Below are 27,225 nucleotides of genomic sequence, written 5' to 3' on the forward strand. Positions count from 1 at the left end.
GAGCGACAGAGCTGGGTCAATTTAATTTTCTGGTGTACAACAGCCCTTACTTGGGCAAAATTGATGGACTTCAACTGGAGTTGTGCCTCAGGAAGAACTGAATGAAGAACTGAGGTTACACATACAGATTTAAAAGAGTTAGTGTTATGGGAGCAGACTCTCAGCTGGTGTAAATTGGCTAGCTCTACTGAAGTCAATTCGAGTCACCAGACTTGTGCAGAGCACTGAAATCAATTGATCTGTGCTGATTTACACTAACTGAAGATCTCACCGATTGTGTTCTGAAAAGGTGGATAATTTTGGTCTAGGGAAAAGGTACAAACTCCAGCTCACAGATGCTGTTAGCTGGCTATCTGAAAGGTGATGCTTAGAGGTCAAGAGGGATAAATAGACTTGGGGGTGGAGAAACCCTCAACTCCATCTTTTTCTGGCTGTTACTTATCCTGTTATTACAACAAACAGCACAATATAGCAGGGACTGCAAAGCACCTTCTTCATATTCTTCTCTGTGTACTGACTGGGAAGAGGTTTTTTGTTCATAGTGGAGTTACTGCAGCAACCGAAATGGCAGTGATACCGTGTCCTCCCACGACACAACAGTGTATGCAGAACACCCATTCACACCACCCAGGTGTGAGATTCAGATCCATTGTGTCTTACTTTCTCCCTGTGCAGTGCCACTGGCTGTCCAACCAAAAGGCAAGCGGAAGGGCAAGTGCTGCTGTTGCTCTGTAGAACACTGGCAACGTGAATTAACAAGAGTTTGTCCTGGCAGCAAGGGAAGGACTGGCTGGTCACATTCTCCATTAATTGCACAGCCTTCAAATAAGAGGAAGGGTGGGGTGTTCTTCTCATTTGTTTACTTGCTGTTCAATTCAGCTTCCTTCAGATGCTATTTAAAAAAAAAAGAGAGAGAGAGAGAGAGAGAGACAGAGAGAGAAATGAACTGATTTGTGAAGGTTACATAGCAAGTACCCAATTTCCCTGCCTGAGGTCCCATATGTTCATGTGCTTTATTTCACAGTTACAGCACAGATAAGTCAGCAAGGGGAGCTTAACTGTGTCATTCCTATTAGAGAACTGGATAACTTTGTTTTGCCATTTTAAAACTCTCTTTGAAGAAATACTTTGCGGGCAAATTAAGGGCACAATTCTGCAAGATGCTGATTGTCCCTGGGGAATGAAGCAGCTCAGCACCTCTTAAGACCAGGCCTTACATTTCCCCCTTCTCTAAGACACTGAATGACATAAAAATGTAATACAATGTAACGGACTTACACTTAAACATTTATATGTGTTGCAAGGCTGCCTGTAACTGCAGCCAGTTTAAATCTCTCAGTAAAATTATAAAATAAGGTTTGAACATTTCCTTTTTCAAATCAGGACATTTGCAAACAATTGATATTTTTACTGCATAAATCTAATTCAACAATCAGATGGCTTGCTTGGCTCTGCGCTGAGAACACATTGTACTATAGGTGAGCTAGGGAACTTTAGCTCACCTTGAATTATCTTCAACAACTGCCCAGCCTAACAGTTGTTCCTGTCTTGTATTCTTCACTTTTAATCAGTAACCTCCCAGTTGTGTTTTGTATGTTGCAGCTTTTTTCTCATACCCTGAGCACAGACAGAAAGGAGAATGATGCTATGAGAACACACGTCTGGCCTTGGTTTTGAAAGTGTCCTCAACCCTGCTCACACATTCAGACCCCCAATTTTGGGCGCTCATGTTTTCTGACATATCTAACCTCAGCGCTGTATGTGAAAATAGCACGTGTGTAGGCACGCTGATCTTGCTATTCTGAATATTTTGGCACCCAAAATGTTCATGTCCAATGTCATCAACATGAAAAATTATAAGTACAGATTTAAAGGCCTGTTCGATAATCTGCCTTGATAAAGTTCTGCTTTCTAAAGTCGCTTATTCTGTGCAAAGTTAATGACCAGCCAGACTGAATTCTTTGCTAATGCCTAAACCCAAACAGCAGGTGTGGATGGCCTCAAGGTTATATTTACCAACATTCAGACTGCAGGAAAAAGCTTTATTTGTGCAAGAGGGAGGGAGGGAGTCTTAGGGCTTGTTTACACTACAGACACTACAGTTGCGTCTCTAAGTTAACCTAAATTTTAGATGCAGACCAGCCCTATCTCTAGCTTTTCATGAGACTTCCCACCTTCCAGGCATATACAAGAACAAAAATCAGTGGTCCCTGACTGCTGAGAATTGTATAACTGGATCAGCCTAATGCTAATGAACATCATTGCAATTTCTTAAGCAAATGCCTTTCAACACCAGTTTCACTTACCCACACTACCCACTTGGGAACCAGGTGGGATGGTTTTTATCTACGGTATTTTTAAGGTGCTAATCACAGTAGGATCTAAGCACAGACATGTCAAAACCATGGTTGTCAAAGCAGTAGTGTACCCTATGAGTCAGAATCAAGTTCAAGGCCAGACACCAAGGCTATGTCTCCTTGAGCCTTTTTTCCCTTAAAAATTTCCACTGTTGCAGCAGGGCTAAATGACATAGTTGGTGGTGAAAACACCTGCTTCAGGTCTTTACGAGCGCTTCCACGGGTACAGGGCTGCTCACTGGTAATAAAGGGTAAAAAAATTGCTAGTGTAGGTGACTCCCATCTCAACTGTCAGCCAGTACAGAGCTTCAACAGTAAGGTAAAATACTGAGGACAAAAATTGTCCCAGTGCAGCTCGTGATTGGTCCTGAGGGTACAACTTAAATGGTCTTACTCAGATACCTCAATGAAGTCTTGTGCCTGCTTACAGGTTTTGATTCCACGCATAGGGACCTGGAGCTGTTTGTTGAGGTTTTGAGAGTATACAAGGCAGGTTGGGTTACCTCAAACTGCCTGTGGTGTTTCTGTGACACCTCAGTTTGCTTGCATACTCACAGAAAAGCATGTGAATAAGTTTATTTGTGAATAGCCTCATTGTCATATGCATACGTGTTAGCAGGATTGTGCCTCTAGGTAGGGATGGGTGTAAATACCGTAAGCCTCCAGGATTCAGATAAGTTACATACCTTATCTAAGTTACATCCATACCTTTTGCATCTGCTGGAGTCATGTAAGAAAAGGCTTCCTCCTTCCCAGATGTCCAGTGGTTCCAGGCAGGATGCAAACACCATGAGAACAGTCTTTCTTGCAATAATGTGCTATTTCTGATTGAACCTAGATAGTCAGAGACATGTGAAAATGAAAAACAAAGGCTAAAACCAGTATTCTAGCCTCTTTAGACCTCAAAACAAAATTTGGGGGGCAGCCCATTTTAACTCTTTAAAAAAATCAAAAAGCCACTCAAGGGTTAAAAGAAAACACAACAAAGCCACAGTACATAGTGTGCAGGTGTTTGTTATGGTGACATTTCAACAAGGAAATCCTTTTCACTCTGTAGTGCAGGAAACAGGCCTCCTGCAGAATAAGCAAATGAAATGAATACAGACAGAATATTTCACAACAGGGATATGTTTTTCTTTCTCTTTAAGGGCTCATCAGCCTAGTGCAGTGGGAGATGCCCATGGCTGAAATGAGACACTTACCAGCATGATTTATTCTGTGTGAAGTAAAATTATAAAGAGTTGTGCCTTAATGCATTAGCTCTGTAATGAGTTTTACTGAAGCATTATTAACTTGCAGGATAATCACAATTCTGACCACATCATTGTCTACTTCACACATTTTGGCCTGGAAGAAAAGCTCAGTCCCTCAAAGGTTCAGTTACAGATGTTGCCAATAACAATACGGATTGTTCTCTCAGTTGTTCTCTCTGGCATTTTTTCCCCCCCTGATACTGTGTGATGTGTTTGCATAACTGAAGCTATGGCACCGGTCTTTGTTACTGAAATCATTAGCTATTTTCCTTAGAAATGAGTCCTCTATGAATCATGAGGTATGGCTAATAAGCTTGGCAGCAATAATGCTCTGCACAATTGCCTTTATCATTCTGCTATATGCAGTGTAGTTGTAGCCATGACAGTCCCAGTATGTTAGAGAGACAATGTGGGTGAAGTAATATATTTTACTGGACCAGCTGCTGACTTTCCCATCTTCACCCCCACCTTGTGACATATATTTAATATTATGTTTCCCCGTGCTACAAAATGTTGCCCCAAACAGCTGATTCCAAAGGCATTTGTACTGAAAGGCCTTTTTTTCCAGGCAGTTTTTGCATTCACTTCATAAATACTGACATGAAGAAGCCAATGATTTACAAGAATTTAGGGGTTGACATATGGAACAGAAAACTGGTTCATCTAGGCCCAGATTTAGATCTCACTTACAGTGGTGTAAACTAGGCGCTATTCCACTGAAGTCAATGGACTTACATCAGTGTTGAACCAGTGTAAACAAGATTGGAATTTGGCCCCTTGTTTGATGTCCTGTCTTCAACAATGGCCAGTGCCAGATGTCTTAAAAGAAGGTGTAAGATCCTCACACAACACCTAACAGGGCATTACTATGACATGGAAGAATTTTCTTCCTGAGGACTCTGGGGAATCAGCATGTGCCCTGAACCAGGAGGGTTGGTAGCAATGATCATTATTATTTTAGCTAGTATAACTGCAGATGTCATTCTTTTCCTATAAATGTTTAATCCTTTCTTGTGAAGTACTAAGTCACATGTAAGCCATTCAAACACAACCACAAACCTCCATTTGTATTGCTATAAGGCATAGTAACTAGTCTAAGGCATACTGACTAGTCTGTTAGTACGCCTTGGAGAGGACAGTTGAAGTAGCTAATATTAAATTTCAGGAAATAATCATCTTCTCACACAGTTACTTTAGAAATTCTGCATTATGAATAGAGCTGATCAGACTCTACATTGCAAATAAACCACAATACAAATATATTCCTTTTTCTGTTTGTGAATCATTGCCAGATCAAGTCTGTAGTTACTATACATAAATATGAACCAAATAACGTGATGAACAATTTTCACACTATAGGTTGTTCATGAACTGTTCATTTACACTATTTGCTGTTCATTGTCAATGGTCTATGAGCAGTCACCTAAGTGCTGAGAATATGGCAATGTTTCTGGACTAGTGGATAAGACAATGGGAGTTAAGAGACTGAGTTCTATTCCTCACTCCTCCACTGATCTGCTTGGACAAACCACTTCACTTTTTGTGCCTCAGTTTCCCAATATTTACTATCTGTTGTAAAGCACTTTGAGATCTACAGGTGAAAAACGTTATATAAGAGCAAAGTATTCTTCTTTTCTGTGCTGTGCAAATGTAACGTTGAACCTCCAACTAACACATGACAAATAATGAATGGAGATGGCAGGAAAATGGAATTTTCATCCTGGGGAAAATTCCATCATTTTGACATTTGTTTTTCTCTCAGATCATGATGAAAAGAAGAAATACTGAAAAGTTCCCAAACGTTTCAATTAAGAAATGTCTAAACAAACAATTTTGACATTTTGAAACAGAATAAAATACAAAATGTTGATTTGGAACAAAATGTTTCATTTCAAAATGTTGCTTCTTGGAATATAAAAATTTAGTAAGCACTACATTTTCCAGTGAAAACACTTTACAATGGAAAATTTACAACAAGTTTTAATAATGAATAAAGGACAGCAAACACACAATCTGGTTTATTCGTAAATATCCTATCTGCATATGAAGAAAGGCCATTTCTTACACATTTTTGTAAACAAAAACACATTCAGAAGAACAGGTTTGAGAGTAGCAGCCGTGTTAGTCTGTATCCGCAAAAAGAAAAGGAGTACTTATGGCACCTTAGAGACTAACACATTTATTTGAGCATAAGCTTTCGTGAGCGACAGCTCACTTCATCACTTCATTCAGAAAAAGTTAATTATGAAGACTTATGAAGGTTATCAAACCAAAACCTATTTGGAATTCAAATGGATGTTCACAAATACTGTTTGTTCCGTATCTGATCAGCTCTTATTGTGAACTTAAGCGGAAATGATCATGAACACCTGAAACTGGTGGTTCATAATAACCCCAGGATGCTAAACATTGATGCACTTGTTGACAAACGACTGCACTCCAGTTACCAGACTAGCAGACTTTCAAGTTCTCTGTCTCACCTTTCCAGAAAAAAGGAGGTGCTAAACGGTTTTAACGAGCTTCAGCTGTTAAAGACTCTTCTGTCTTGCAGCTCTTGCTGAGGGAAGGGGGAAAATAATGGAGTGGAGGGTGGACTGAGAGAGATCTGAGTGTGCAATGTGTGTTGTGCAAAAGGTAGGAGGAGGAGAGGATTATATGTTCAAAATAAGAGACATATGCAGCAACAGGTCCAGATTAATGCACCTTCCCCTCGGTGATTAAGAAAGTCCCCAAAATGGAGGACCTCCTGAACCAAAACCCTTCAGTCAAACATCCCACATTTAGGATATATCCCATAGGTAGTGGGTTTAGACCTCTGAGGTAGGTGCCTTTACATTTTGGAAACCTTTACTCAACTTCATGTGTTTTGCTTGTGAATGTATCTGGGCTCCAGCAGCTGCTACTTCACACTGGAAGCATGTGGTGCTGTTTGCCCAGCATGTTTAAAATATTTGGTGCTTTGTAAATAGTAAAAAGGTTTTAACAAAACATTTAATGGGTGGGTTATAGGTAGGGTGTCTGCTTTTGGGTTTTAACTGATAAACAAACACCCCCAATTAATCAATAAATAAAAATGAAATTGGTGTTTATCCAATAAACACTGGAGAAAGAATGAGAATGGTTACTCAATTTGTGTTGACTTCACCCCTTTCCCAGGCCAGTTTGTTTATATGAGCAACGTCTCTGCTCCCGAACTTGAATCTAGGGGCTTGTTGACATGGAGCAATAATAAGCAGTACAGGGGTGTAATTTTTAAAGCACACTAACATATGGGCTGTCTCTTTAGCATGACCACAATCCATGGTACCTCGGGGTTACCCTTGAATGGACACTGAGCTATTGCCAACACCATGACAACACCAAAAAGAAGATAAAGACAAGGGTTATCACGCAGAAGATTGCTGACACATCCTGGGGACGTGATGCATGCATGCTTTGATCGTCTGTCCAAGCCCTGGCCTTGTCAACAGTGGAGCATTGCACACCAGTTTGGTGCAACAGCTCCCACACCAATCTCATTGACACTGGAATCAATGCTACTCTCTGGATTGTTAGCGGTTCTCTTGGGTCTATGCCAATACTGTAGATTTCAGTTTTGGTGGGCATCACACCAGCCAACATCATCAGGTGAGATACTGCTGTGGTCCAGGAGTACAACAAAATCCTGGCTGCCTGCAGATACACCAAGATCTCAACTCAGGGCCACCCTCCTGACTCAAATCCAGGAAGCCTTTCTGGATGCACCCATCAATGCTACAGGCCAACAGAAAGGACACCAGCACTCACTGGCTTGAATTGCGGGCTGCTCATGACATCCCAAACAAAGACCTGATTAAAGAGCCAATGAAAGAATTCCTGGGATTCTGCCTTTCCCATAGGCAGTGGATTGTACTCAACCGCGTTCGGACAATGCACAGAAGGCGTGGGAATCTCCTCCACAAATGGAAATTCAAAGACTCATCGAATTGTGACTGTGGTGAGGTACAAGCCATGCAACATAACATGGACAAGTGTCCTGTTCATGCTACAGTGGTGGCACAAGGGGGAATCCACCTAGCTACCCCAGAAGCATTAGAATAGCTTTTGACTCTCAAGATTCAATTATAATCCAGCCTATTGTTTTTAAAATGTCATACAAAAGACAATGACTAACACGTTGTACATTGGTTGGTTCGTGTAGACCCTGCTGGTGTGCACTAAAGGTTGCCTAGTGTACTATAACGTAGTGCAGTTTGAAACAGTATTGTGTGTACACACAAAGAGAAAGCCCTGAAACACGCTGGTGTTAACATAGAACTCAAAAATTGCTAAAAATACACACACCCCCAATGAAATTAATGTCCCCCCAAAACACAAGCCCCAGCTGTAGAGTTTTTATAGAAGTAATATAGAAGCATTGACTGCCAGATGCAAACATCCTCAACAGCTGGTGATAGAATATTAGACAAGGAAGACTGAGTTACTACAGAGAATTCATTCCCAAGTGTACGGCTGTTTGGTCTCGCCAACGTGTTCAGGGTCTAACTGACTGCCATATGTGGAGTGGAGAAGGAATTTTCCTCAGGTCAGATTGGCAGAGACCCTAGGGGGTTTCGCCTTTCTCTGCAGCATGGGGCATGAGTCACTTGCAGATTTCAACTAGAGTAAATAGTGGATTCTCTGTAACTTGAAGTTTTTCAGTAACTCAGCCAGAAGTTATACATTTTTTACAGGAGTGGGTGGGTGAGGTTCTGTGGCCTGAAATGTGCAGGTCAGATTAGATTATCATGATGGCCCCTTCTGTCTTTAAATTCTATGAGTTTATAAGGTGAATTTATAGATAAACTAGCAGCGATGCCCATCCTGGAATGCTTAATTTCACAGTGTATAGGCAGATAGGTTCGTGTCTTTAAGGGCCCTGGCTCCATGTACAGTGGTTGCACACTTACTCTCTTCTTGTAGTTTACTGTTTATTTTATTTTTTTCTGTGCATTTTTTCTCTTTTTAATGTTTTTATTCTTTTTTGCTCTCCCTATCCTAGTATTCCCTCTACTCTACCCCTCCCCATCTACTGTTGGATCTCTACCCCTCCAGGCACCCAAGTATGACAGCTTCTAATACTAACATGTATAGTAGGGCAAAGAAAGGAGAAACAGTGCAACCAGATTCAAAGAAATTGTATGAGTAACTAGGGGCCTTACCCAACTGCTCTTACACATGTGAGAGCTCCATTGAATAAGGGACTGCTCATGTGAATCAGTGATACAGAATCAGGTCCTGGATTAGCAGATGGAACCGAAAGATCAGTATCAACAAGTGTAAATAAGTTAGTCTGGGAGTTAGGTTATTGCGGAAAACTCATCTAGCCAGAGTGTGGCAGCACAAAGAGATAAGATGCTAAATTTCATTAACAGTGGGGCAGGACATTAGTGCATAGACAAGCTATTGCCTGGAAGTCAGTGCTGGACAGGAAAGCAAAAGAGAAGCCAGATTTGCAAAAGAAGTTATAACGGAAACTGGGCATATTCTTATTAATAGAAAGGAGGCTTTGAGGTTGAAGTTTTCAAAATGTGAATCTGTTATATTCATTTTGCTATTTTGGTTAAGGAACGAAAGTGCTTTAAAACAAATAACGAAACTGTACTCTCTCCTAGAGATGTGAAGCATATAATTACTGTACCAGTGTTACAGATGCGCAGATACACAGAAGTTAAGAGACTTGCTCAAGGTCACTCAGAGCCAGAGTCTGGTGAATCCTGATCTTGATATGTTGTGTCAGCATCATCAATGACAACTCTGCTCACACTTCTGGCTTGGCAGACAGTTAGCAGGAGGGATCTTGCTGTATGGACGAGTGATTGATTTACTCCTTTGCCCCTCTTAGGCCAGCCATTCAGCTCAGGGAGCTCATGCCAGCAATGCAGGTGGAGGGAGAAAACCAGAATAAACAGATTGTCATAGATTCTGACTCGCCATCCTAGATGAGAGAGGGGAAGTGGTAATTCAGGTTTCAGCCTTGTGTCGCCCTCCAAGAATTGTGCTGATACTCTTCAACAAAGCAAGGGGAGTGAAGATATAACATCCCTGCTATTTCAACTATCAAAGCAAGCAGAACAGCGATGCAGTCTTAATGTGCCCTAACCCCCAGCGAGGTGCAAACGTAAACATGTTGAGTGTTCATCACAGTTGATCTTTAACAATAGGCAAAAGGCTTTCAAACAAAACAAAAAGAAAAGGAGTACTTGTGGCACCTTAGAGACTAACCAATTTATTTGAGCATGAGCTTTCGTGAGCTACAGCTCACTTCATCGGATGCAAGCTCATGCTCAAATAAATTGGTTAGTCTCTAAGGTGCCACAAGTACTCCTTTTCTTTTTGCAAATATAGACTAACACGGCTGTTACTCTGAAACCAAACAAAACAAAAAGGCTCATCTGGGCTATAACAAAAATCAGCCCCTCACATAGCTTAGCCTGGCTGCCATCCCTGCAGCCACCTAGCTCCCTACCATGCCTTTCCCATCTGCCTACAAGTGGCCTGCTTTTAAAGAGCTTTTTCATTATGTGATTTTCTTGATGCTGAGCACCTAGAGCTCGCACTGGAGTCAATGGGAGTTACAGATGTTGCCTTTTAAATCAAGTAATTAAGTTCCTTGGTGCCCTGAGGTGCTCTGCTCCACAACCTCAGGGGCATTTTCTGGATCCAGGGTAAGCTCTCTGCACCTTGTCACAGCTTGATATTTCCCAGCACTTATCAGCTTGGCTCTGAGCGGCTCAAACAGCAATGCTGAAGTTATCAGCTGAAAACAGTGCAGTCATTATCTTTATGCATTTTTAGCATGCATTCTAGCTTTGGGCAAGCAGAGGCCTGATTCATCCCCACCCAGCTACTTTTTAACCGGCATGGCAAGTTGTCTGAAGTTTTCTTCTAAATGAGCTCATCTGGTCTCCTGAGTAAATAATATGGCATGATTGTCTGATTTTGCATTTCTTCGTAAATTGCCTCATCCCCTACAACCAGGGAAACAAGAAAGTTAGAGCAAAAAAATCCCTGAACAAACCACCAACAAAAACTCTGGTTACACTTGCACTGAGGGTCAGAACAAATCTCAACTTATTGACTTCATCTGAACGGGGTTTTTCAGTTATACATTTGTCAGAGATAGTTTTGTAATCACATTGTTGGGTTTAAATCAGCAGTTTTGTTCTTTCTGAAGCAGAACAACAGGCTTTCCAATCACCAAGTCCCAGTTCAGCCTTTGTACAGCATTGGAGGAAGGTGGTGCGAAGTCACCCTGGCTTTGTTCCAATCTTTGGACTGCCAGATGCCAGGCCAGTCCGCAATGGGATGTAGAGCAGCCTGAAGACTGCTCCATCTTGCGCTAGCAGCTCACAACCCTGGTTGGTCATTCCAGCAGCTGGGGATCACTGGGAGATAGGAATAACCCAACCAGTGTCCCTTTTGTACTAGTCATGCCCCTGTACAGACCAGAAAAGGGGATGGTGTAAAAGCCAGGTCTACACCACCTGCATAAGAAGAATTCTCAAGGGGCCATTTCAAGTGTGTTAGTAGATGCTTTCCACCATCAGAGTGGAATCTGTTGCTCAGATTTTAAACGTGGTAATGTCAGCATGGTCGAGGGGTGTCTGCTGTTGCTTGGTCATTCCAAGGAAAGAACAAAAGCTTCCATCAACAGATCATTAGGCTGGGCTTCCATCCACAGATCATTAGGCTGCAAGTAGTCAGGTAAGATCTTAAAGACCAAAATGCTATACAGGAAGGAGATAACCCGAGTGCACAGATTTCCGGATATTCCTAGGCACATGGGGAGCAAAGGGGGCAGATACCATTCATTTTCAGTTTGCAAAACTGAAAGTTCTCCACAAAACTTTACTCTACAACTTGTGAATCCGCAAAAGAGCACCATTTCTACCAGTAAGCACAATTTTTTTGGCATTAAATAATGGTGAACTCCCACCCCCAAAGCATGGTATTATATTTATGTGCCAGAGGTGAGAAGTCACCATTTTCACAGAAAAGATGATTTGTAGAAGTAAAAAGCATTTTTGTTGTTTTGGGTGGGTGGGGGGGAATGAAAAGATCAAGAAACATAAGGTGCATCTGAACAACACTAAGGGCCATTTGCTTGGAAACTTTCTAAACAATAAATACTAGTTTGTACTAAAAACACTGTTTAAAAAAAAGCCATACACATTCTTCAACACTGGAAACATTTGCTCTGCATGTTTAGTTCAACTGATGGACTCAAAATGCTGCAGCAAGCTCTATATGCATATGTGCTTATCAGAAAGTCCTAGAATTAGAGCACTCCAGTAATCTACTGTGGTGGTCTCAAAGGCATGGAATATATAAATCTGTTATCCATAAATCAATGTGTGAGCATTCTGATGGTATCCATATGATAATCCTAGACTGCAAAATGAAGATTCAACTCTAAAACTACTATGTTTCTTGAACTTGAGCACAGGGCTCACATTTTCACCTTCTGCAGTTTCAGAATCACCTCTGAAGTGACTAGATTATTTCAGATATATTGATAGACCCTAGAAATACCAGGGGCAGAGAGAGATATTAGAGAATTGTCAGAGGTTTGGCTCAAGGAGCACCCCAACTTTGTGTTCTTCTTCAAATCATAGCTGAACCTTTTGGGTCTTCAGAGCTGGGCTGGAAGTTTCACAGGAACAGCTTTCCTTGTCACATTTTTGCCCACTCCCTTCCAATCTTGGCTGTCACCAGGTAATTGAGGTATGTTTGGAAATGAAAATAACTGCAGGAAAAGTTAACTAAACTATCTTAAACCTCAATAAAGTTTATGTTTTGTGCCAAGCTTTGAGTCAGCGAGCGTTTTAGCCGAACAGTCTTGTTCTTCCCTTATTGTTTCACACAAAGGAGATTATTTCCGTCACCTGCCTTGTACACAGAAGGAGTTCAGATTACTATGTACACATAGACTTTACAAGAAAAAGAGTAGCCAAGCAGTGCAGGAAAATTGAGGAGATTCTTTCAGAGGATAACTGATACATCTTTAATCGAATAGAATACCCAGATTCCTCAGGGATGGGGTCTCCACAAATTAATAAAAAAGAATAAAACCAACAGTAAAATAATAGCAAGGCTAAAAATATCGGGATTTGAAATTGAATTCAAAGGAATCTTAAATATAAGGTAATTTTTTAAAAAACGAATAGGAAATAACTGGCTACAACCTTAAAAAACAACAACAACTTAGATGAGCTGCTTTTTCTTGCACATGAAATCTTTATTATATCTTGCTTTCTTGAGTGCATCAAACAGCTCTGAGTCATCTAAACCCCATCAGACAAGTTAACATTATTGAGTTTCCTGAAGAAAGGTGTGGAGGATCAGATATAAATCTAGGCATCAGCTTCATATAATAATCCACAAACGTGGAAGCAAAGGATGGAAGTCTGAAAAACCACATCAATAACAGGTTTCAGAGTAACAGCCGTGTTAGTCTGTATTCGCAAAAAGAAAAGGAGTACTTGTGGCACCTTAGAGACTAACCAATTTATTTGAGCATAAGCTTTCGTGAGCTACAGCTCACTTCCGATGAAGTGAGCTGTAGCTCACGAAAGCTTATGCTCAAATAAATTGGTTAGTCTCTAAGGTGCCACAAGTACTCCTTTTCTTTTCACATCAATAACGAAAAGTTTGAGGCCAACACAGAGCACGCTGGGCAACTTGGTAACTCAGGAACAAAACTGAAAAAGTAATTAGCATACATGATGCATTTGTATGTAAGGACATTTAAATGGAGGATACGCAGCAAAGCATTTTCTGTCTCAGATCACTTAGATATTTTCCTTGTAGATCTCCAGCTTGATAAGTCTTGCCACAACACTTGAACTGTAAAATGTCCTTCAATTCAAGGTAGAATCTAGCAAAGCACTCCATTATACTGCACAATGCAGAATCTAGCGAAGTGTTCCAATAGACTGCATTCAGCTTCAGCTTATATTCTTGTCAAAAAGGGGATGCTCAAAAGGTCAATGAGTATATGGGACTTGTGTAGTACCCTATCTAAATGTTCTCTTTTGGGTACCTATTACTATGTAACTGAAAGGAGAGGATGTCTCCTTAGTCTGTAAATTCTTTAGACCAGAAAACATTTTAACATTCTCTGTGTGTACATTGGCCAGCACAATGGAGCCAAAACTATGAAAGTACGAGACTGTAATATTAATGCAGGCCTCTATGACCTATCTAGAGATACAGTACTACAAAGTTATAACAAGAACCACTGACTAGAAGTTGATGCTAATCATCTAATCATTGTAACATGTACAACTGATGACATGTACAACAAGTACAACTAATCATTGTAACAATTTACCAAAGGCTTTAGTGGTTTCTCCATCACTGCTAATTTTTCAATCAAGACTGGCTTTTCTCTGTGCACGCTCTAATTCAAACACGAATTATTTTGGGGAAGTTTCGTGGCCCGTGTTATAAGGAGGTCAGACTAGATGATAACAGTACTCCTTTCTGGCCTTAGAATATATGACTATGACAAGAATATACAGACTTTTTATGTGCAACTTAACTTACATATAAATATGTCTGAAACCTGATTTTATTATCTGTCACAAGGTAAACCTATCGTAGTCATAAAGCAATCAAATGTTTGCTCTACAGAAAACATTGTCCTATGGCGGGTGTCCTGGATGTATCAAAGTTAGCTGTTTTCTGGGTTAGGAAGCACCATCTTTGGAGCCAAATGCAATATCTCTTTGTGAATCATCAACAGGAAATGCTGCTCATTTACTGAATGGTGTCATTGACCTTTGTTTTTCTGCAATACTTCTGTGATAGGTTTCAGTGCCACCACCCAACATGGCCAAAGTATGTTCCTCAAAGGAGCCTATATTTTAGGAATATTATAGTTCAATCTAGTGTCTGCTACAAGGACTAGAATCTGAAATGGAATGGTAGAATGGGTCTAGATTACTGTGCCCTGGTACTTCATTGTAGAGGTCTGGCATTTTTTATCTCCTGTTAGCAACAGGTACAGTATTTTATGTGCTTCGTTGTGCAACTAAGAAGCCCACAATAATTGTCTATAATCATGTCGATATCACTGGGTGCTGATCTGGGATTTGGCATATAAAGGGTTAGGAAGGAGGGTCTGGAGGATAAGAATAACATGTGTCTGAAAAGGAAAAAATGTTTCAACTGATTATTTACCAGTCGCACATCCTGTGTGCTAAGGACACTTTGTGAAACACTGGCAGAGACAGCACATACTGTACAATAGTAGCTACCACATATATAAACCTTGCTGTAGCTTTACAAAGACATATAATCAGAGGGTTTCTGGTTCAATGCCAAGGGTCACGGTCATTCTGTAGTTTTAAAAATAAATTACAAAAAGACCTGATGCAAGAATTTGTGCCTAATATGTCTGCAGCAGGCAGGGCCCCAAAGAAAGAAAGCAACTGGCTGTAGCAGTTCCAAGAGACTGACAGGCACTGCTCAGAAGGGCTTTTTTATTTCCCCCTTTTACTTTTTTCCCTGCTCAGACCAGGCACAACAAGTCAGACCCAGTACCCACTAAACACATTTCTATAGAGAAGAACTGACTTAGACCCTCACATGGAAATGATTCCCAGGGATTAGGTAACCCTAAAAGTAAAGGAATCCTCTAGCTAGTCATTTATCTTATAATAGTTTTAACAAAATGTATGCCTTCCATCAGGGAGAACCCACGCCTGCTCCGGGATCCCCATTTTAGGTTGCCATTATTATACCATACAAATGACGAAAAGCAAATATTAATTATTGAATTATGCTTTAGGAGAGACATTATGGGATGCTATTACTGCTTTTCCTTTCAGGAAGAGAAATGATTGCTTCATGTAATAGCTAGTCCCTTGTGGTTCCTTTGTGCATTTCCATTTGCTGCTGTTGCTGGAAAATCACTGGCTTCACAGGAGAACCATTTGCTTTGACATTGTTGTATGGCTGCCTGCAACAGTAAATCAATACACTGGGAATTTTTATTTCAGTAGGTTGTAATGTAGTCCTGAGCTGTTGCGCATAATGCATTAATTTGGTTTCAGTGGGCCTGAAAATACCATTCTCACCCTGCTTGCCTTTGGAAACCCTGGCTTAACCAATTTTCCTAGTTAGTTAAAATCCATAAGGCCAGTATCCTCTCCTCAAGGCTGACTTAAGGAGCAGATGAACATAGTTCATGCAACAGCACTTTATCTGTTTGTAAGGGTGTAATAAAAAATAATGGTTGCTATATAGCTACATAGATGCAAAGACTTGACTTTAGCCTTCTGTGCCTCACCCTTCAGATGTCATTTGTCTTCTTAGGTTGTAAGATCCTCAGGGAAGAGACACTGTATGTATTTGCATAGCACAATTGGGTTCCAATCCTGATTAGGGCTTCTGGACACTATTGGAATATAAATATGAAAGAATTATAATTATACAGCATTGCAGGGCATGGTAGCTTTCTGGAGAATTAATCAGAGGAAACATGGAGCAGGCAGTGGCCAAGAGATCCAGATCTGAAATGAATCAGAGCTTGCAAAAAGAGTTTGTATCTCTGACACTTAAAGAGATTGCTGCCCGCAGGAAATGGGCTTGAGAGAGGGATCTGTGAGAGAGTTAGAGACTCCAGATATTTAAAAAAGCCAAAAGATAAATGGTGGAGGTTTAGGATTACAGGGATCCATACCAGGTCTAGACATGTTCATCTGGTGAGACGGATTATTTTAGTTAAGCTGGTGTTGGTTTGTATTGTGATAGTACCCAAAGACACTAACCAGGATTGCAACCATGTTGTGCCACACACCATACAAATGGTGTGAGAGACAGCGCCAGCCCAAAAGCTAACAATCTAAGAGATGTATTGTTTCTGGATGCATTGGGTTACACAGGATGACTGACAAAACTTGGGTTAAACACAGTACTGCCAACCCAAGTGTTCAAAAACCATGAGAGACACTGGCCCAAATAAAAAAATCATGAGATTAAAAAAACACACTGCAGTTTTTTAATGCCTTCTGGTTTTTAAGCCTTTGGGGTGCACAGGTCACTTACTTTTTTTAAATGAAAGCTTGAGATCCCTAAATAATCACATGGCTTCAGAAGCTAAGGCTTTAAGTGAACCACAAAATATTGTGAGACTTGCAATAAAACTGCAAGAGTTGGCAACCTTGTAAACACTGTATAAGCAATTGCTGCTTTTGAAATGGAGGAGAGAAGAGACTGCATAAAATAAGCAAAGGCACAGGATGTCAGAGCGTTCCTAGGGAAAATTCAGGTTGGTGTAATTGAAGGCTCAGGCTAAGGTAAAGTGAGTAAAGCCCTATAGAGATGGATGTGTATAGCATGTGTAGACTGCTAAGAAATTAATGCAGGCTGAAAAAGCAATGGTGGTGTAATAAACCGAGGAACAAACAAAACAGCAGTTGATTCAAAACTCCTGCACAGAACAAACTGCAGCACTACTGTTTTCAGAGATCTGCTCTCTGGAATCACAAGACACTACATCATTTTTAATAAGACATAGTTAGAGTTAACCCTGTATTAACCCACACAAGGAAGCTCTGAATTAGAAGAGACCATGTTATTCCTGATTCTCTAAAATAGTTCCTTTCATGCATGTTTTTGTTTCTAGTGAGAATTAAAATAAGTAGAAGTTGCCACACATGGAGCAAGACCTCCTTTGCCTTTCTGGTCATACTGTTCTGTTCTTTGCCTGGATCAGAAATAAATTGGAGTACATTCCTCCCTATAAAGGAAACAAACCCAGAGTACTTGCCTCTTCTTTTTCAGGTAGGTTTCTTCAAGGAGAGCCTGCTGGTGGAAAAATTCACAGAGGAGAATGCAGAGGACAAACACCCCTCATTCCTTTAGTAGCAAGTTGAGTTGCTTTATAAGAAGCAGTTATAATTAGCATGTTAATAGAAAAGGAGGACTTGTGGCACCTTAGAGACTAACCAATTTATTAGAGCATAAGCTTTCGTGAGCTACAGCTCACTTCCTCAGAAGAAGCTACTTCCTGTAGCTCACGAAAGCTTATGCTCTAATAAATTGGTTAGTCTCTAAGGTGCCACAAGTCCTCCTTTTCTTTTTGCGAATACAGACTAACACGGCTGTTACTCTGAAACCTAGCATGTTAATGTGTGGCTTCACTCATTTTTCCACTGAGCATCCTTTTTGTAAGAGTGAGGGACAGAGTGAATAAATGCCTAGAGTTGTTCACATAGATATCTATACCTATAGACATAGATATATAACAAATTCTCTGTTCCAATTTGCAGCTGGAAGACCAGGGAAGAGAGAGATGATTCATGTACTCCCTATGCCCTCCTACTTCCTCTCCCGGGGTGATTTTTTGAAGAAAACACCTTCCTCCCCCAAAGAGGGAACTTTGGCAGAGGTGTTTGGGAGGGAAATCTGGGCTGAGCCACTTTTCCCGTAGATACTGGGAGTAGTCAAGGGGTGTGCATGGATAGGGGCAAATCCTCATCCCCTTCTTCAGGTATAGAGGAGAGATGGGAAGGCGCCCTTAAGACTAGAGCTGGTCAGAATTTTTTTTTTTTTTTTTTTTGCCCCAGAGAATTTTTTTTTCTTTTCAGCCAAAAATCAAACATTTTGATTTGGAAATGCTGCTCAGGAGTTGTAGCTCGGGTGCCTCTGTGCTTCCCCATTCTCCTTTATGAGTCAAGCTAGACTGCATCTCCCACGATGCAGCACAGTCTCCTCTCTGGCTGAATTGCTGCCATTCATCATGAAAGTCCCATGTCCGTGGTGCATCTTGGGAGATGTAGTCCAGCTGTCAAACCTGGCCTATAGAGAGAAATGGGGACATGAGGCACGTGAATTATAAATCCAGTGACACACTGCAGTGGCATTGCTGAACTGAAATTTTTAGGTTTCACCCAAAAGTTTTCCAGGTGATGATTTTTTTTTTTGTGACAAAATGTCAAACATTTCCATACAAACCAAACACTTTTTGAGAAAAATGTAGTTGTGTTGAAAACCATATTTTCTGCTGAAAACCCATTTTGATGGAAAATGTTTGACCGGCCCTACTTGTGACCTTTCCTAATCTCAGGGGGCGGGGAAGAGGAGCTGCTAGGAGAGCAGAAGGATGAAACACCCACTTCCCTCATCGCACCAAAACAAAATGAATAATGGCAGAGTGGAAGACATCACTGCTGGGAACTCAGTGGCAGAGTTCCCAGTCTTGAATGCAGAGCTTCCTGCTCCCTGCTGCTACTGCTGCGGGGCGGGGAGGAGACCTCCCTGAGTTCCTTGCCAGCAACTCTTTGATCTGCTGCTCAGGAGGGAAGAGGAGATGGGGCGTGAGACTCTCCTCTCACAGAAGGTCCTGGGACTAGAGGGTTGTCTCCACAACTTACTTTACTTTTCAAACAAGAGCACACAGCCATATTGAACATCCTTGTCTGTAGAAACATCAGCCCTTAAACAACTCCCAGCCGTGACGTCCACATATCAATTTGCTCAATGCCAGAACATTGTTCTTTAAAGTACTTCCTGGTAGAGGCAGTGTTTCAAAGGTGGTGACAAGAAATGACAAGCCTCCCAGTGTTTTAGGCAAATATAGGCAGGCCAAATCCTAAGACATTTTACCTACCCCTAGAAAGCCCAAAAGAAGCTTAAAACCTGAGAACTGCTGTGTGGCGGTGAAGTGTGAGAGAAAGCAGTGAAAACCCTGTGCATGGGAATTCCACAGCCTTGTCTTATGCAGCAGAGGTCTCTGACAGATCTCTGCAGTTCATCATGTTGGGGGCAGGAGCGCCATTTCAGATGTTGGGGGGAGGGGGGAAGGGGCAATTTTAACCGTGATTCCAATGGCTACTTAGGCACCTGAAAACTCTAGGGTTTTTTTTGCAGATAACTTAGAAATTAGCTGATAGGACCACTGTATCTAATTCCTATATATAAAAAAAAGAGGATTTAATAAATATTAGACTCACTGAGCTCTAATACTAACATGTCGTTACATCTTGTGTCAAGTCACTTAAGTAACACTAGTTAGGTTTAAAATTTTAATGTATATTCTTTGTTACTAACTCTTGAATACAACAATTAAAACAATTGTAGAAAAATCTAGATGAACTGCAAAAAAGTGTTAGAACGGCAACAAGCTTGGAATAGATCATTTAACTTCGGAAACATCCTACTAGGGCAAGGCCCAAAAAGTTTATACTGCACCTGCCTGGGGCTCTAGAGGTGTTACGTCCCTACAAATAATAGACTAGAAACTAAACTTAAACAGGTTTCAGCGTAGCAGCCGTGTTAGTCTGTATCCGCAAAAAGAACAGGAGTACTTGTGGCACCTTAGAGACTAACAAATTTATTTGAGCATAAGCTTTTGTGAGCTACAGCTCACTTCATCAGATGCATGCAGTAGAAAATACAGTAGGATGATTTTATATACACAGAGAACATGAAATAATGGGTGTTACCATACACTGTAACGAGAGTGATCAGGTAAGGTGAGCTATTACCAGCAGAAGAGAAAAAAACCCAACCTTTTGTAATGATAATTAAGGTGGGCCATTTCCAGCAGTTGACAAGAACGTGTGAGTAACAGTGGGGGCGGGGAGAGGAAGGGGGGAAATAAACATGGGGAAATAGTTTTACTTTGTGTAATGACCCATCCACTCCCAGTCTCTATTCAAGCCTAAGTTAATTGTATCCAGTTTGCAAATTAATTCCAATTCAGCAGTCTCTCGTTGGAGTCTGTTTTTGAAGGTTTTTTTGTTGTAATATTGTGATTTTTAGGTCTGTAATCGAGTGACCAGAGAGATTGAAGTGTTCTCCAACTGGTTTTTGAATGTTATAATTCTTGATGTCTGATTTGCGTCCATTTATTCTTTTATGTAGAGACTGTCCGGTTTGGCCAATGTACATGGCAGAGGGGCATTGCTGGCACATGATGGCATATATCACATTGGTAGATGTGCAGGTGAACAAGCCTCTGATAGTGTGGCTGATGTTATTAGGCCCTATGATGGTGTCCCCTGGATAGATATGTGGACACAGTTGGCAACGGGCTTTGTTGCAAGGATAGGTTCCTGAGTTAGTGGTTCTGTTGTGTGGTGTGTGGTTGCTGGTGAGTATTTGCTTCAGGTTGGGGGGCTGTCTGTAAGAAAGGACTGTCCTGTCTCCCAAGATCTGTGAGAGAGATGGATCATCCTTCAGGATAGGTTGTAGATCCTTAATGATGCGTTGGAGAAGTTTTCGTTGGGGGCTGAAGGTAATGGCTAGTGGCGTTCTGTTATTTTCTTTGTTGGGTCTGTCCTGAAGTAGGTAACTTCTGGGTACTTTTCTGGCTCTGTCAATCTGTTTCTTCACTTCACAGCAGGTGGGTATTGTAGTTGATAGAGATCTTGCAGGTGTTTGTCTCTGTCTGAGGGGTTGGAGCAAATGTGGTTGTATTGTAGAGCTTGGCTGTAGACAATGGATCGTGTGGTGTGGTCTGGATGAAAGCTGGAGGCATATAGGTAAGTATAGCAGTCAGTAGGTTTCCAGTATAGGGTGGTGTTTATGTGACCATCGCTTATTAGCATCATGGTGTCCAGGAAGTGGATCTCTTGTGTGGACTGGTCCAGGTTGAGGTTGATGGTGGGATGGAAATTGTTGAAATCATGGTGGAATTCCTCAAGGGCTTCTTTTCCATGGGTCCAGATGATGAAGATGTCATCAATGTAGCATAAGTAGAGTAGGGGCATTAGGAGACGAGAGCTGAGGAAGCGTTGTTCTAAATCAGCCATAAAAATGTTGGCATACTGTGGGGCCATGTGGGTACCCATAGCAGTGCCGCTGATCTGAAGGAATACATTGTCCCCAAATGTGAAATAGGACAAAGTCACAAAGTTCAGCCACTAGGTTTGCTGTGACGGCCTAACCACATCAGCCACACTATCAGAGGCTCGTTCACCTGCACATCTACCAATGTGATATATGCCATCATGTGCCAGCAATGCCCCTTTGCCATGTACATTGGCCAAACTGGACAGTCTCTACGTAAAAGAATAAATGGACACAAATCAGATGTCAAGCTCACGAAAGCTTATGCTCAAATAAATTTGTTAGTCTCTAAGGTGCCACAAGGATTCCTGTTCTTTTAACCTTAAACAGGAGTAAAACTGATACTTTCAAGTCATTTTCACAGTATTGCCAATCAGAAATGTTCAAAAATCATGAGATTGGCTTTAAAATCATGAGATTATGTAAAAACAACAGATTTGGGGTTCTTTTTATTTGCCTTCTGCTTTTTGAGCCTTTGGGGTGCACTGGGGTCACATTTTGAAGCTTTCTCCACAGCCATGAGGACTAGAAACTTCATTTTTCTTTAAGAATGAAGGCTGAAATCACCACATATCACTTGAATCCAGGAGCTGGGGCTTTAAGGAAAACAAAAATCATGAGAGTTGGCAAAACTGCTTTTACTTCTGTTTAAAGGCAAGTTACTTTCCAGAAGGCTCTTAAACACAACACTGCAGCAACTGAGTTGCAGCTCTCACAGGAGACCACTTAAAGAAAATTCTATATTTTAAAGTTGAGAAAAAATTGAGACATCAGGGCCACTGCAGGCAGGAAATGAAAATAAACAGGCACAGGAGCTCTGGGCAGCTCATCCTTTAGAAAGAAAGGTCGAATCGTCTGGTCCTTTATCAACTAAAACTTCTATTGCCATCAGTGCCTCCACTCACAGATATAAACATCAGAGTGAACATGTGATAATACGTGTGGTCAATAGCTATGCACTTCAGACTTAAATATCTGAGCCATCTTATCCAGAGTTACACATCTTATGTGCATTGGCTCAGGGACTGGATTTTCTGGCATATTGTGAACAGTGCCGAGCACAGAGATGGTGCTCAGTGAATAATGCAAATAATGACAATAGTAGTCGACTTTATGGACTCTTTGGATGCAGTTTCTGTTCTTTGTTCTGGAATTGGCCTGAATACAGCTGAAACCCTGAGTATTTGAGGCATAAACACATCTGATACTTTCTCATTCCTTCCTTTTCTCAAACTCAGAACAAAAAATGACTGAACAAAATGATATTCAGTTAAAATGTAAAATTGCAAAGCAGTCATTGCTGTACAACCCAGCACGGGGCAGAACCTGCCACCCTTTGGGAGTTAAGTGATCTCCTCTCATCTGACTCTCATTCTCCAGCCTTCCTAATCATTGTACTGCTTTTCATACTGTCAACCATGACATCCATCCTGGGACCATTTGCTGGAGTCTTAGAGAATGGCCACCTTGGTTTTGCTCCCATCTATCAGAGTCCTCTTTTTTTGCAGCATGCAGGAGTGAGAGAGAGGTTGGTGTGCTGGATAAGGAGCTAGCCCTGAAAGACCTGAGTTCTACTCTCCCCATGCACTTCCTCTCTGACCCCAGACCAGTGCCTTAAAGACAGAATTTCAAAGGTTTTTAGGGACCCAAAGATGCAGCTAGATATGTAGTGGGGTTTACAAAGCACCAAACCTTCTAAGTGCATTTGAAAATCTCACTAGGTGCCTAATACCTTTGAAAATCTGGCCTTTACTCTGTGTGTGCCTCAGTGCCCCATCTGTACAATGGGGATAACAGCATTGCTCTACCTCACTGAGGAGCTGGGAGGAGAAATAGGTTAGACATTGTGAGGCCCAGGCTTAGTGATGGGGATGGGGCCCCATTAAGTACCACAGGTAGAGTGGGAACTTCTCTGTACACTCCTAGCCCTGCTCTGGGTTTGACCGCCTTCTTTTCACCTACGCCCCCAAATCTCCCCCTTTTCTGAATGTAACCTTGGATCAGTGCTTGGCTGTATTTTTTCTTAGTCCCCTGTATCAAAAATAACCTCTCCCCCTTCCACAGAGGGACTCCTCTTTTACAGGCTAACTTCCAGATCCTTAATTTAATCACCAGCCCTATCTTATCTTAATCACCCTGCCTCTCTTTGTAAACAAAATACTGACTCCCTGCTCCAGGGGCACCTCTCCTCTGCAGAACTTACATTTCACACTAATGCTGTGCTGTAGTTAAGTGGTCCATCTGGGAGCTTGCACGCCTCCTGTATGAAACTCGGGGGGGGGGGGGGCTTCTACTGTCCCCTGCCCCTCCCAGTTGGCACCCGGGGGCCGGGGAGGGAGGAGGACTATGGGCATGCTGGGTGAATCTCATGGGCATGGATAAATAGTCCACAACTGGTATCGGTCTTGGTACTGCCAACACCAAATGTTCAAAAATCATTGTTATTCTATTTTATGCTTCTAGACCAGAAGTGGGCAAACTACAGCCCACGGGCCACATCCGGTCTGCGGGACTGTCCTGCCCTGCCCCTGACCCAAGAGGATCCCCCCCCCCCCCCCCGCAGCCATGCCGTCATGTGGGCAGTACTCTGGGTGGCAGGGCTGCCCACTCATGCAGGGCAGCATGTCTGGCTCTGGCTGGGTGGTGCAGCAGCCAGATATGCTGCTCTGAGTGGCATGGTAAGGGGGCCAGGGGTCCCAGGGGGCAGTCGGGGGACAGGGAACAGGGGACAGTTGGATGGGGCAGAGGTTCTGGGGGGGCAGTCGGGGGTGGGGAGGGAATAAATAGGAGGTGGGGTTTCAGGGGGTGGTTAGGGCCGGGGGTCCCAGAAGGGGGCGGTCAGGGGACAAGGAGCAGGGTGGATTGAATGGGTGGGCGGTTCTGAGGGGGGCAGTCAGGGGGCAGGGGCACAGGTTCCCTACCCGGCCCTCCATAAAATTTTGCACCCCAATGTGGCCCTCGGGCCAAAAAGTTTGCCCACCCCTGTTCTAGACAGTTCTGTAGCATTCTATAGGTCATAATAGGTTTAAGAGCTTGCAATCTAGACACGTAGTATGGGGAAAGAGCTATAACATACAAGTAGAGTGAACAATGTGATGATTTTCACTGACAGATTATAATTAGTCTAATTAGTATGTTCATGTCAAGATTTCAGAAAGAATATTATATATATATATATATTAAAAATGAACAGTTTAACCCCACCCCCTGCCATCCCAAAACCCCACCTCATTAATATCCACCTGGTTGCTTGTTTCCCTGCCCTGACTGTACAGTCAGCTTCTGCATCATAGCTATCAGATGGTATTTTTTGGTTGATTGCTGCATGGTTGGTTGGTTAATGTGTCTATCCATTTGTTTGGGCTTTTTTAACAGTATACTTTATTTTTTATTAAAAAATAACATTTCACAAAATGCATTTCTAGACTGAAAAATATGAATTGGATTTCTTATTTAAGACTGCTAATGAATGCCTCTACATGGTTACCCTTGTTACTAGTCCTTTAATTTTTTAATGAATATTTGAGTGGTTGCCTGGCAGCCATGAAGCTTAAACTATAAGGACTGATATTTCATTATGATTTTGTTCTAAATGAAAAAATGGGTCTTTTTTTCCCCAATGAGCTGTGTGGCAAAGTAACTAAACTAAAATGAGACTAGCTGATGATTCACAATGTGCTGCTTCTACATTTTATAGTGGATAATGCATCAAGCAAAATTCTTCTGCATTAGCGTTCATTCCGTAGGGTACCCTGAAGGCACAGCAACAGTGTTAGTGGTGCTAAGAACAGTGGCTATGATAGGATGTCATTTCCTCAGTGTTCACAATTAGACAGTCTTCTTCCTTATCTCAGTAATCCTTCATTTGCTCTCTTCTGCATCAAACAAAACTTTATGCAGCCAGAAGGGCGGGGCCAGATTTCCAATTTGGCACAGTAGGCATGTGCCTTCGGGTGCCATACTGCTCTAAAACTTTTTGCAACACAAAGGTCAGCTGCAGGCGGGGGGAGCTGAAGATGCTGTGCCTAGGGGCACATAAGGTGTAAATCCACCCCTGCAGGAAGGTGGATATAATATGCAGAAAAGTGTAATGGTCTCTGTTTACAACCACTGGCCATAGTGGATGGACTATATCAGATCGCCACAGGTGTTCTTTCCATAGCTAGTGGAGATCTTCTTTTAGCAGAAATCACTCTCTTTTAGACACTGATTCTTTTGGAGCCATTGTGAGTTCTATTTCAGATGCTAGTAGTATGTGGTTAGTGGAAACTATGGTTTTTGTGTGAAATGACACTGATACTTAGCATGTATGTAGTGCTTTTCATCTCAAAGTACTTTGTAATTATTAACCAATTATTAATCATCAAAATCCACTGGAGAAGTAAATAAGTATTATTTCCATGGATCAACCAGAAGAAATGGCCAAGAAGAGGGGAAGTTCACACTCTTTCCCAGCCCAAAGGAGTTCGTTCCTGAGCCCTAGGGTGATACTGCTGCCATTCCAATGGGCCAGATAGGTAGTTGCTGAGAAATGTCTGAGTCTCTTAGCAGCACCTGGAGCTATTTGCACTTTTTCATCAGATACTGCTCCAGTCTTAAGAACCACAGTAGTGGCGAGAAGGCTTTCATGATTTCTATGAAACCACAAAACTAAAAGATAATTAAACTTGGCATTAAACCTCAAAAACAAGACATCAAAAAACATTCAGAGTTCAGACTGAAACTCAATCTTAAACCAAACAAAAAACTTTGGTAACTTAGAGTTATGGTTTCTGATATGAGAGTTACACTAGCAAAAATTAGACTAGGGCGGGCAAACTACAGCCCGGGGGCCGCATCGGGCCCTTCAGATATTTTAATCTGGCCCTCGAGCTCCCACCAGGGAGCAGGGTCCGGGGCTTGTCCCGCTTCGGTGCTCCAGCCAAAGAGCAGGGTTGGGGGCTTGCCCCCACTCCACACATGCCATGGCTCCACATGGCTCCCGGAAGCAGCGGCACGTACCCTCTCTGGCTCCTACACTTAGGGGCATCCAGGGGGCTCCATACGCTGCCTCTACCCAAGCACCACCCCCACAGCTCCCATTGGCTGGGAACCACGGCCAATGGGAGCTGCAGGGTTGGTGCCTGCAGATGGGGCAGCACACAGAGCCACCTAGCCACATAGCCACACGTCCATGTAGGAGCCGGAGAGGGGACATGCCACTGCTTCTGGGAGCTGCTTGAGGTAAGCGCCTCCCGGACCCTGCACCCCTGCCCCTCTCCTGCACCCCAGTCCTCCTCCCGCACCCCAGCGCTGATCCTCCTCCTGCCTTCTGAACCCCTCGGTCCCAGCCTGGAGCACCCTCCTACATCCCCAACCCCTCATCCCCACCCCAGAGCCTGCACACCCAGCCGGAGCCCTCACGCACACACACTCCCACACCCCAACCTCCTGCTCCAGGCCAGAGCCCCTTCCTGCACACTGAACTCTTCATTTCTGGCCCCACCCCAGAGCCTGCACTCCCAGCCGGAGCCCTCACCCCAACCTCCAGTTTCATGAGCATTCATGGCCCGCCCCCATATAATTTCCATACCCAGATATGTCCCTCGGGCCACCCCTGCATTAGACTAACAGTCACCCGCACACTAACGTCAGCTCCCGTTCCTTTCCATCCAAACATCATGATACCAAAATAGAGTCTGAGAATCTGAAGCCACCACACAAAGCACACGTCTATTTCCTCACACCCACATTCAAATGAAAAATCTTAACTCCAGACTCAGACAGATGATGATATTTTACTGATAGATACA

The 27,225-nt window shown here is 42.3% G+C and overlaps 1 long non-coding RNA gene across 1 annotated transcript in view; it reads right to left on the reverse strand.

Annotated features, from left to right (window-relative positions):
* Positions 1 to 1,529: 1,529 nt before the first annotated feature.
* LOC311523459 overlaps positions 1,530 to 27,225 on the reverse strand; it is a 37,666-nt gene continuing 11,970 nt past the window's right edge. The window contains exons 2-3 of the long non-coding RNA XR_014712341.1: positions 3,066 to 3,191; positions 1,530 to 1,617 (exon numbers count right to left, since the gene is read on the reverse strand). This is a non-coding gene — a long non-coding RNA (uncharacterized lncRNA). The remainder of the gene's footprint in view (positions 1,618 to 3,065; positions 3,192 to 27,225) is intronic.

This window comes from Lepidochelys olivacea (assembly GCF_965140295.1).
Source record: "Lepidochelys olivacea isolate rLepOli2 genome assembly, chromosome: 7".
Classification (NCBI taxonomy): domain Eukaryota; kingdom Metazoa; phylum Chordata; order Testudines; family Cheloniidae; genus Lepidochelys; species Lepidochelys olivacea.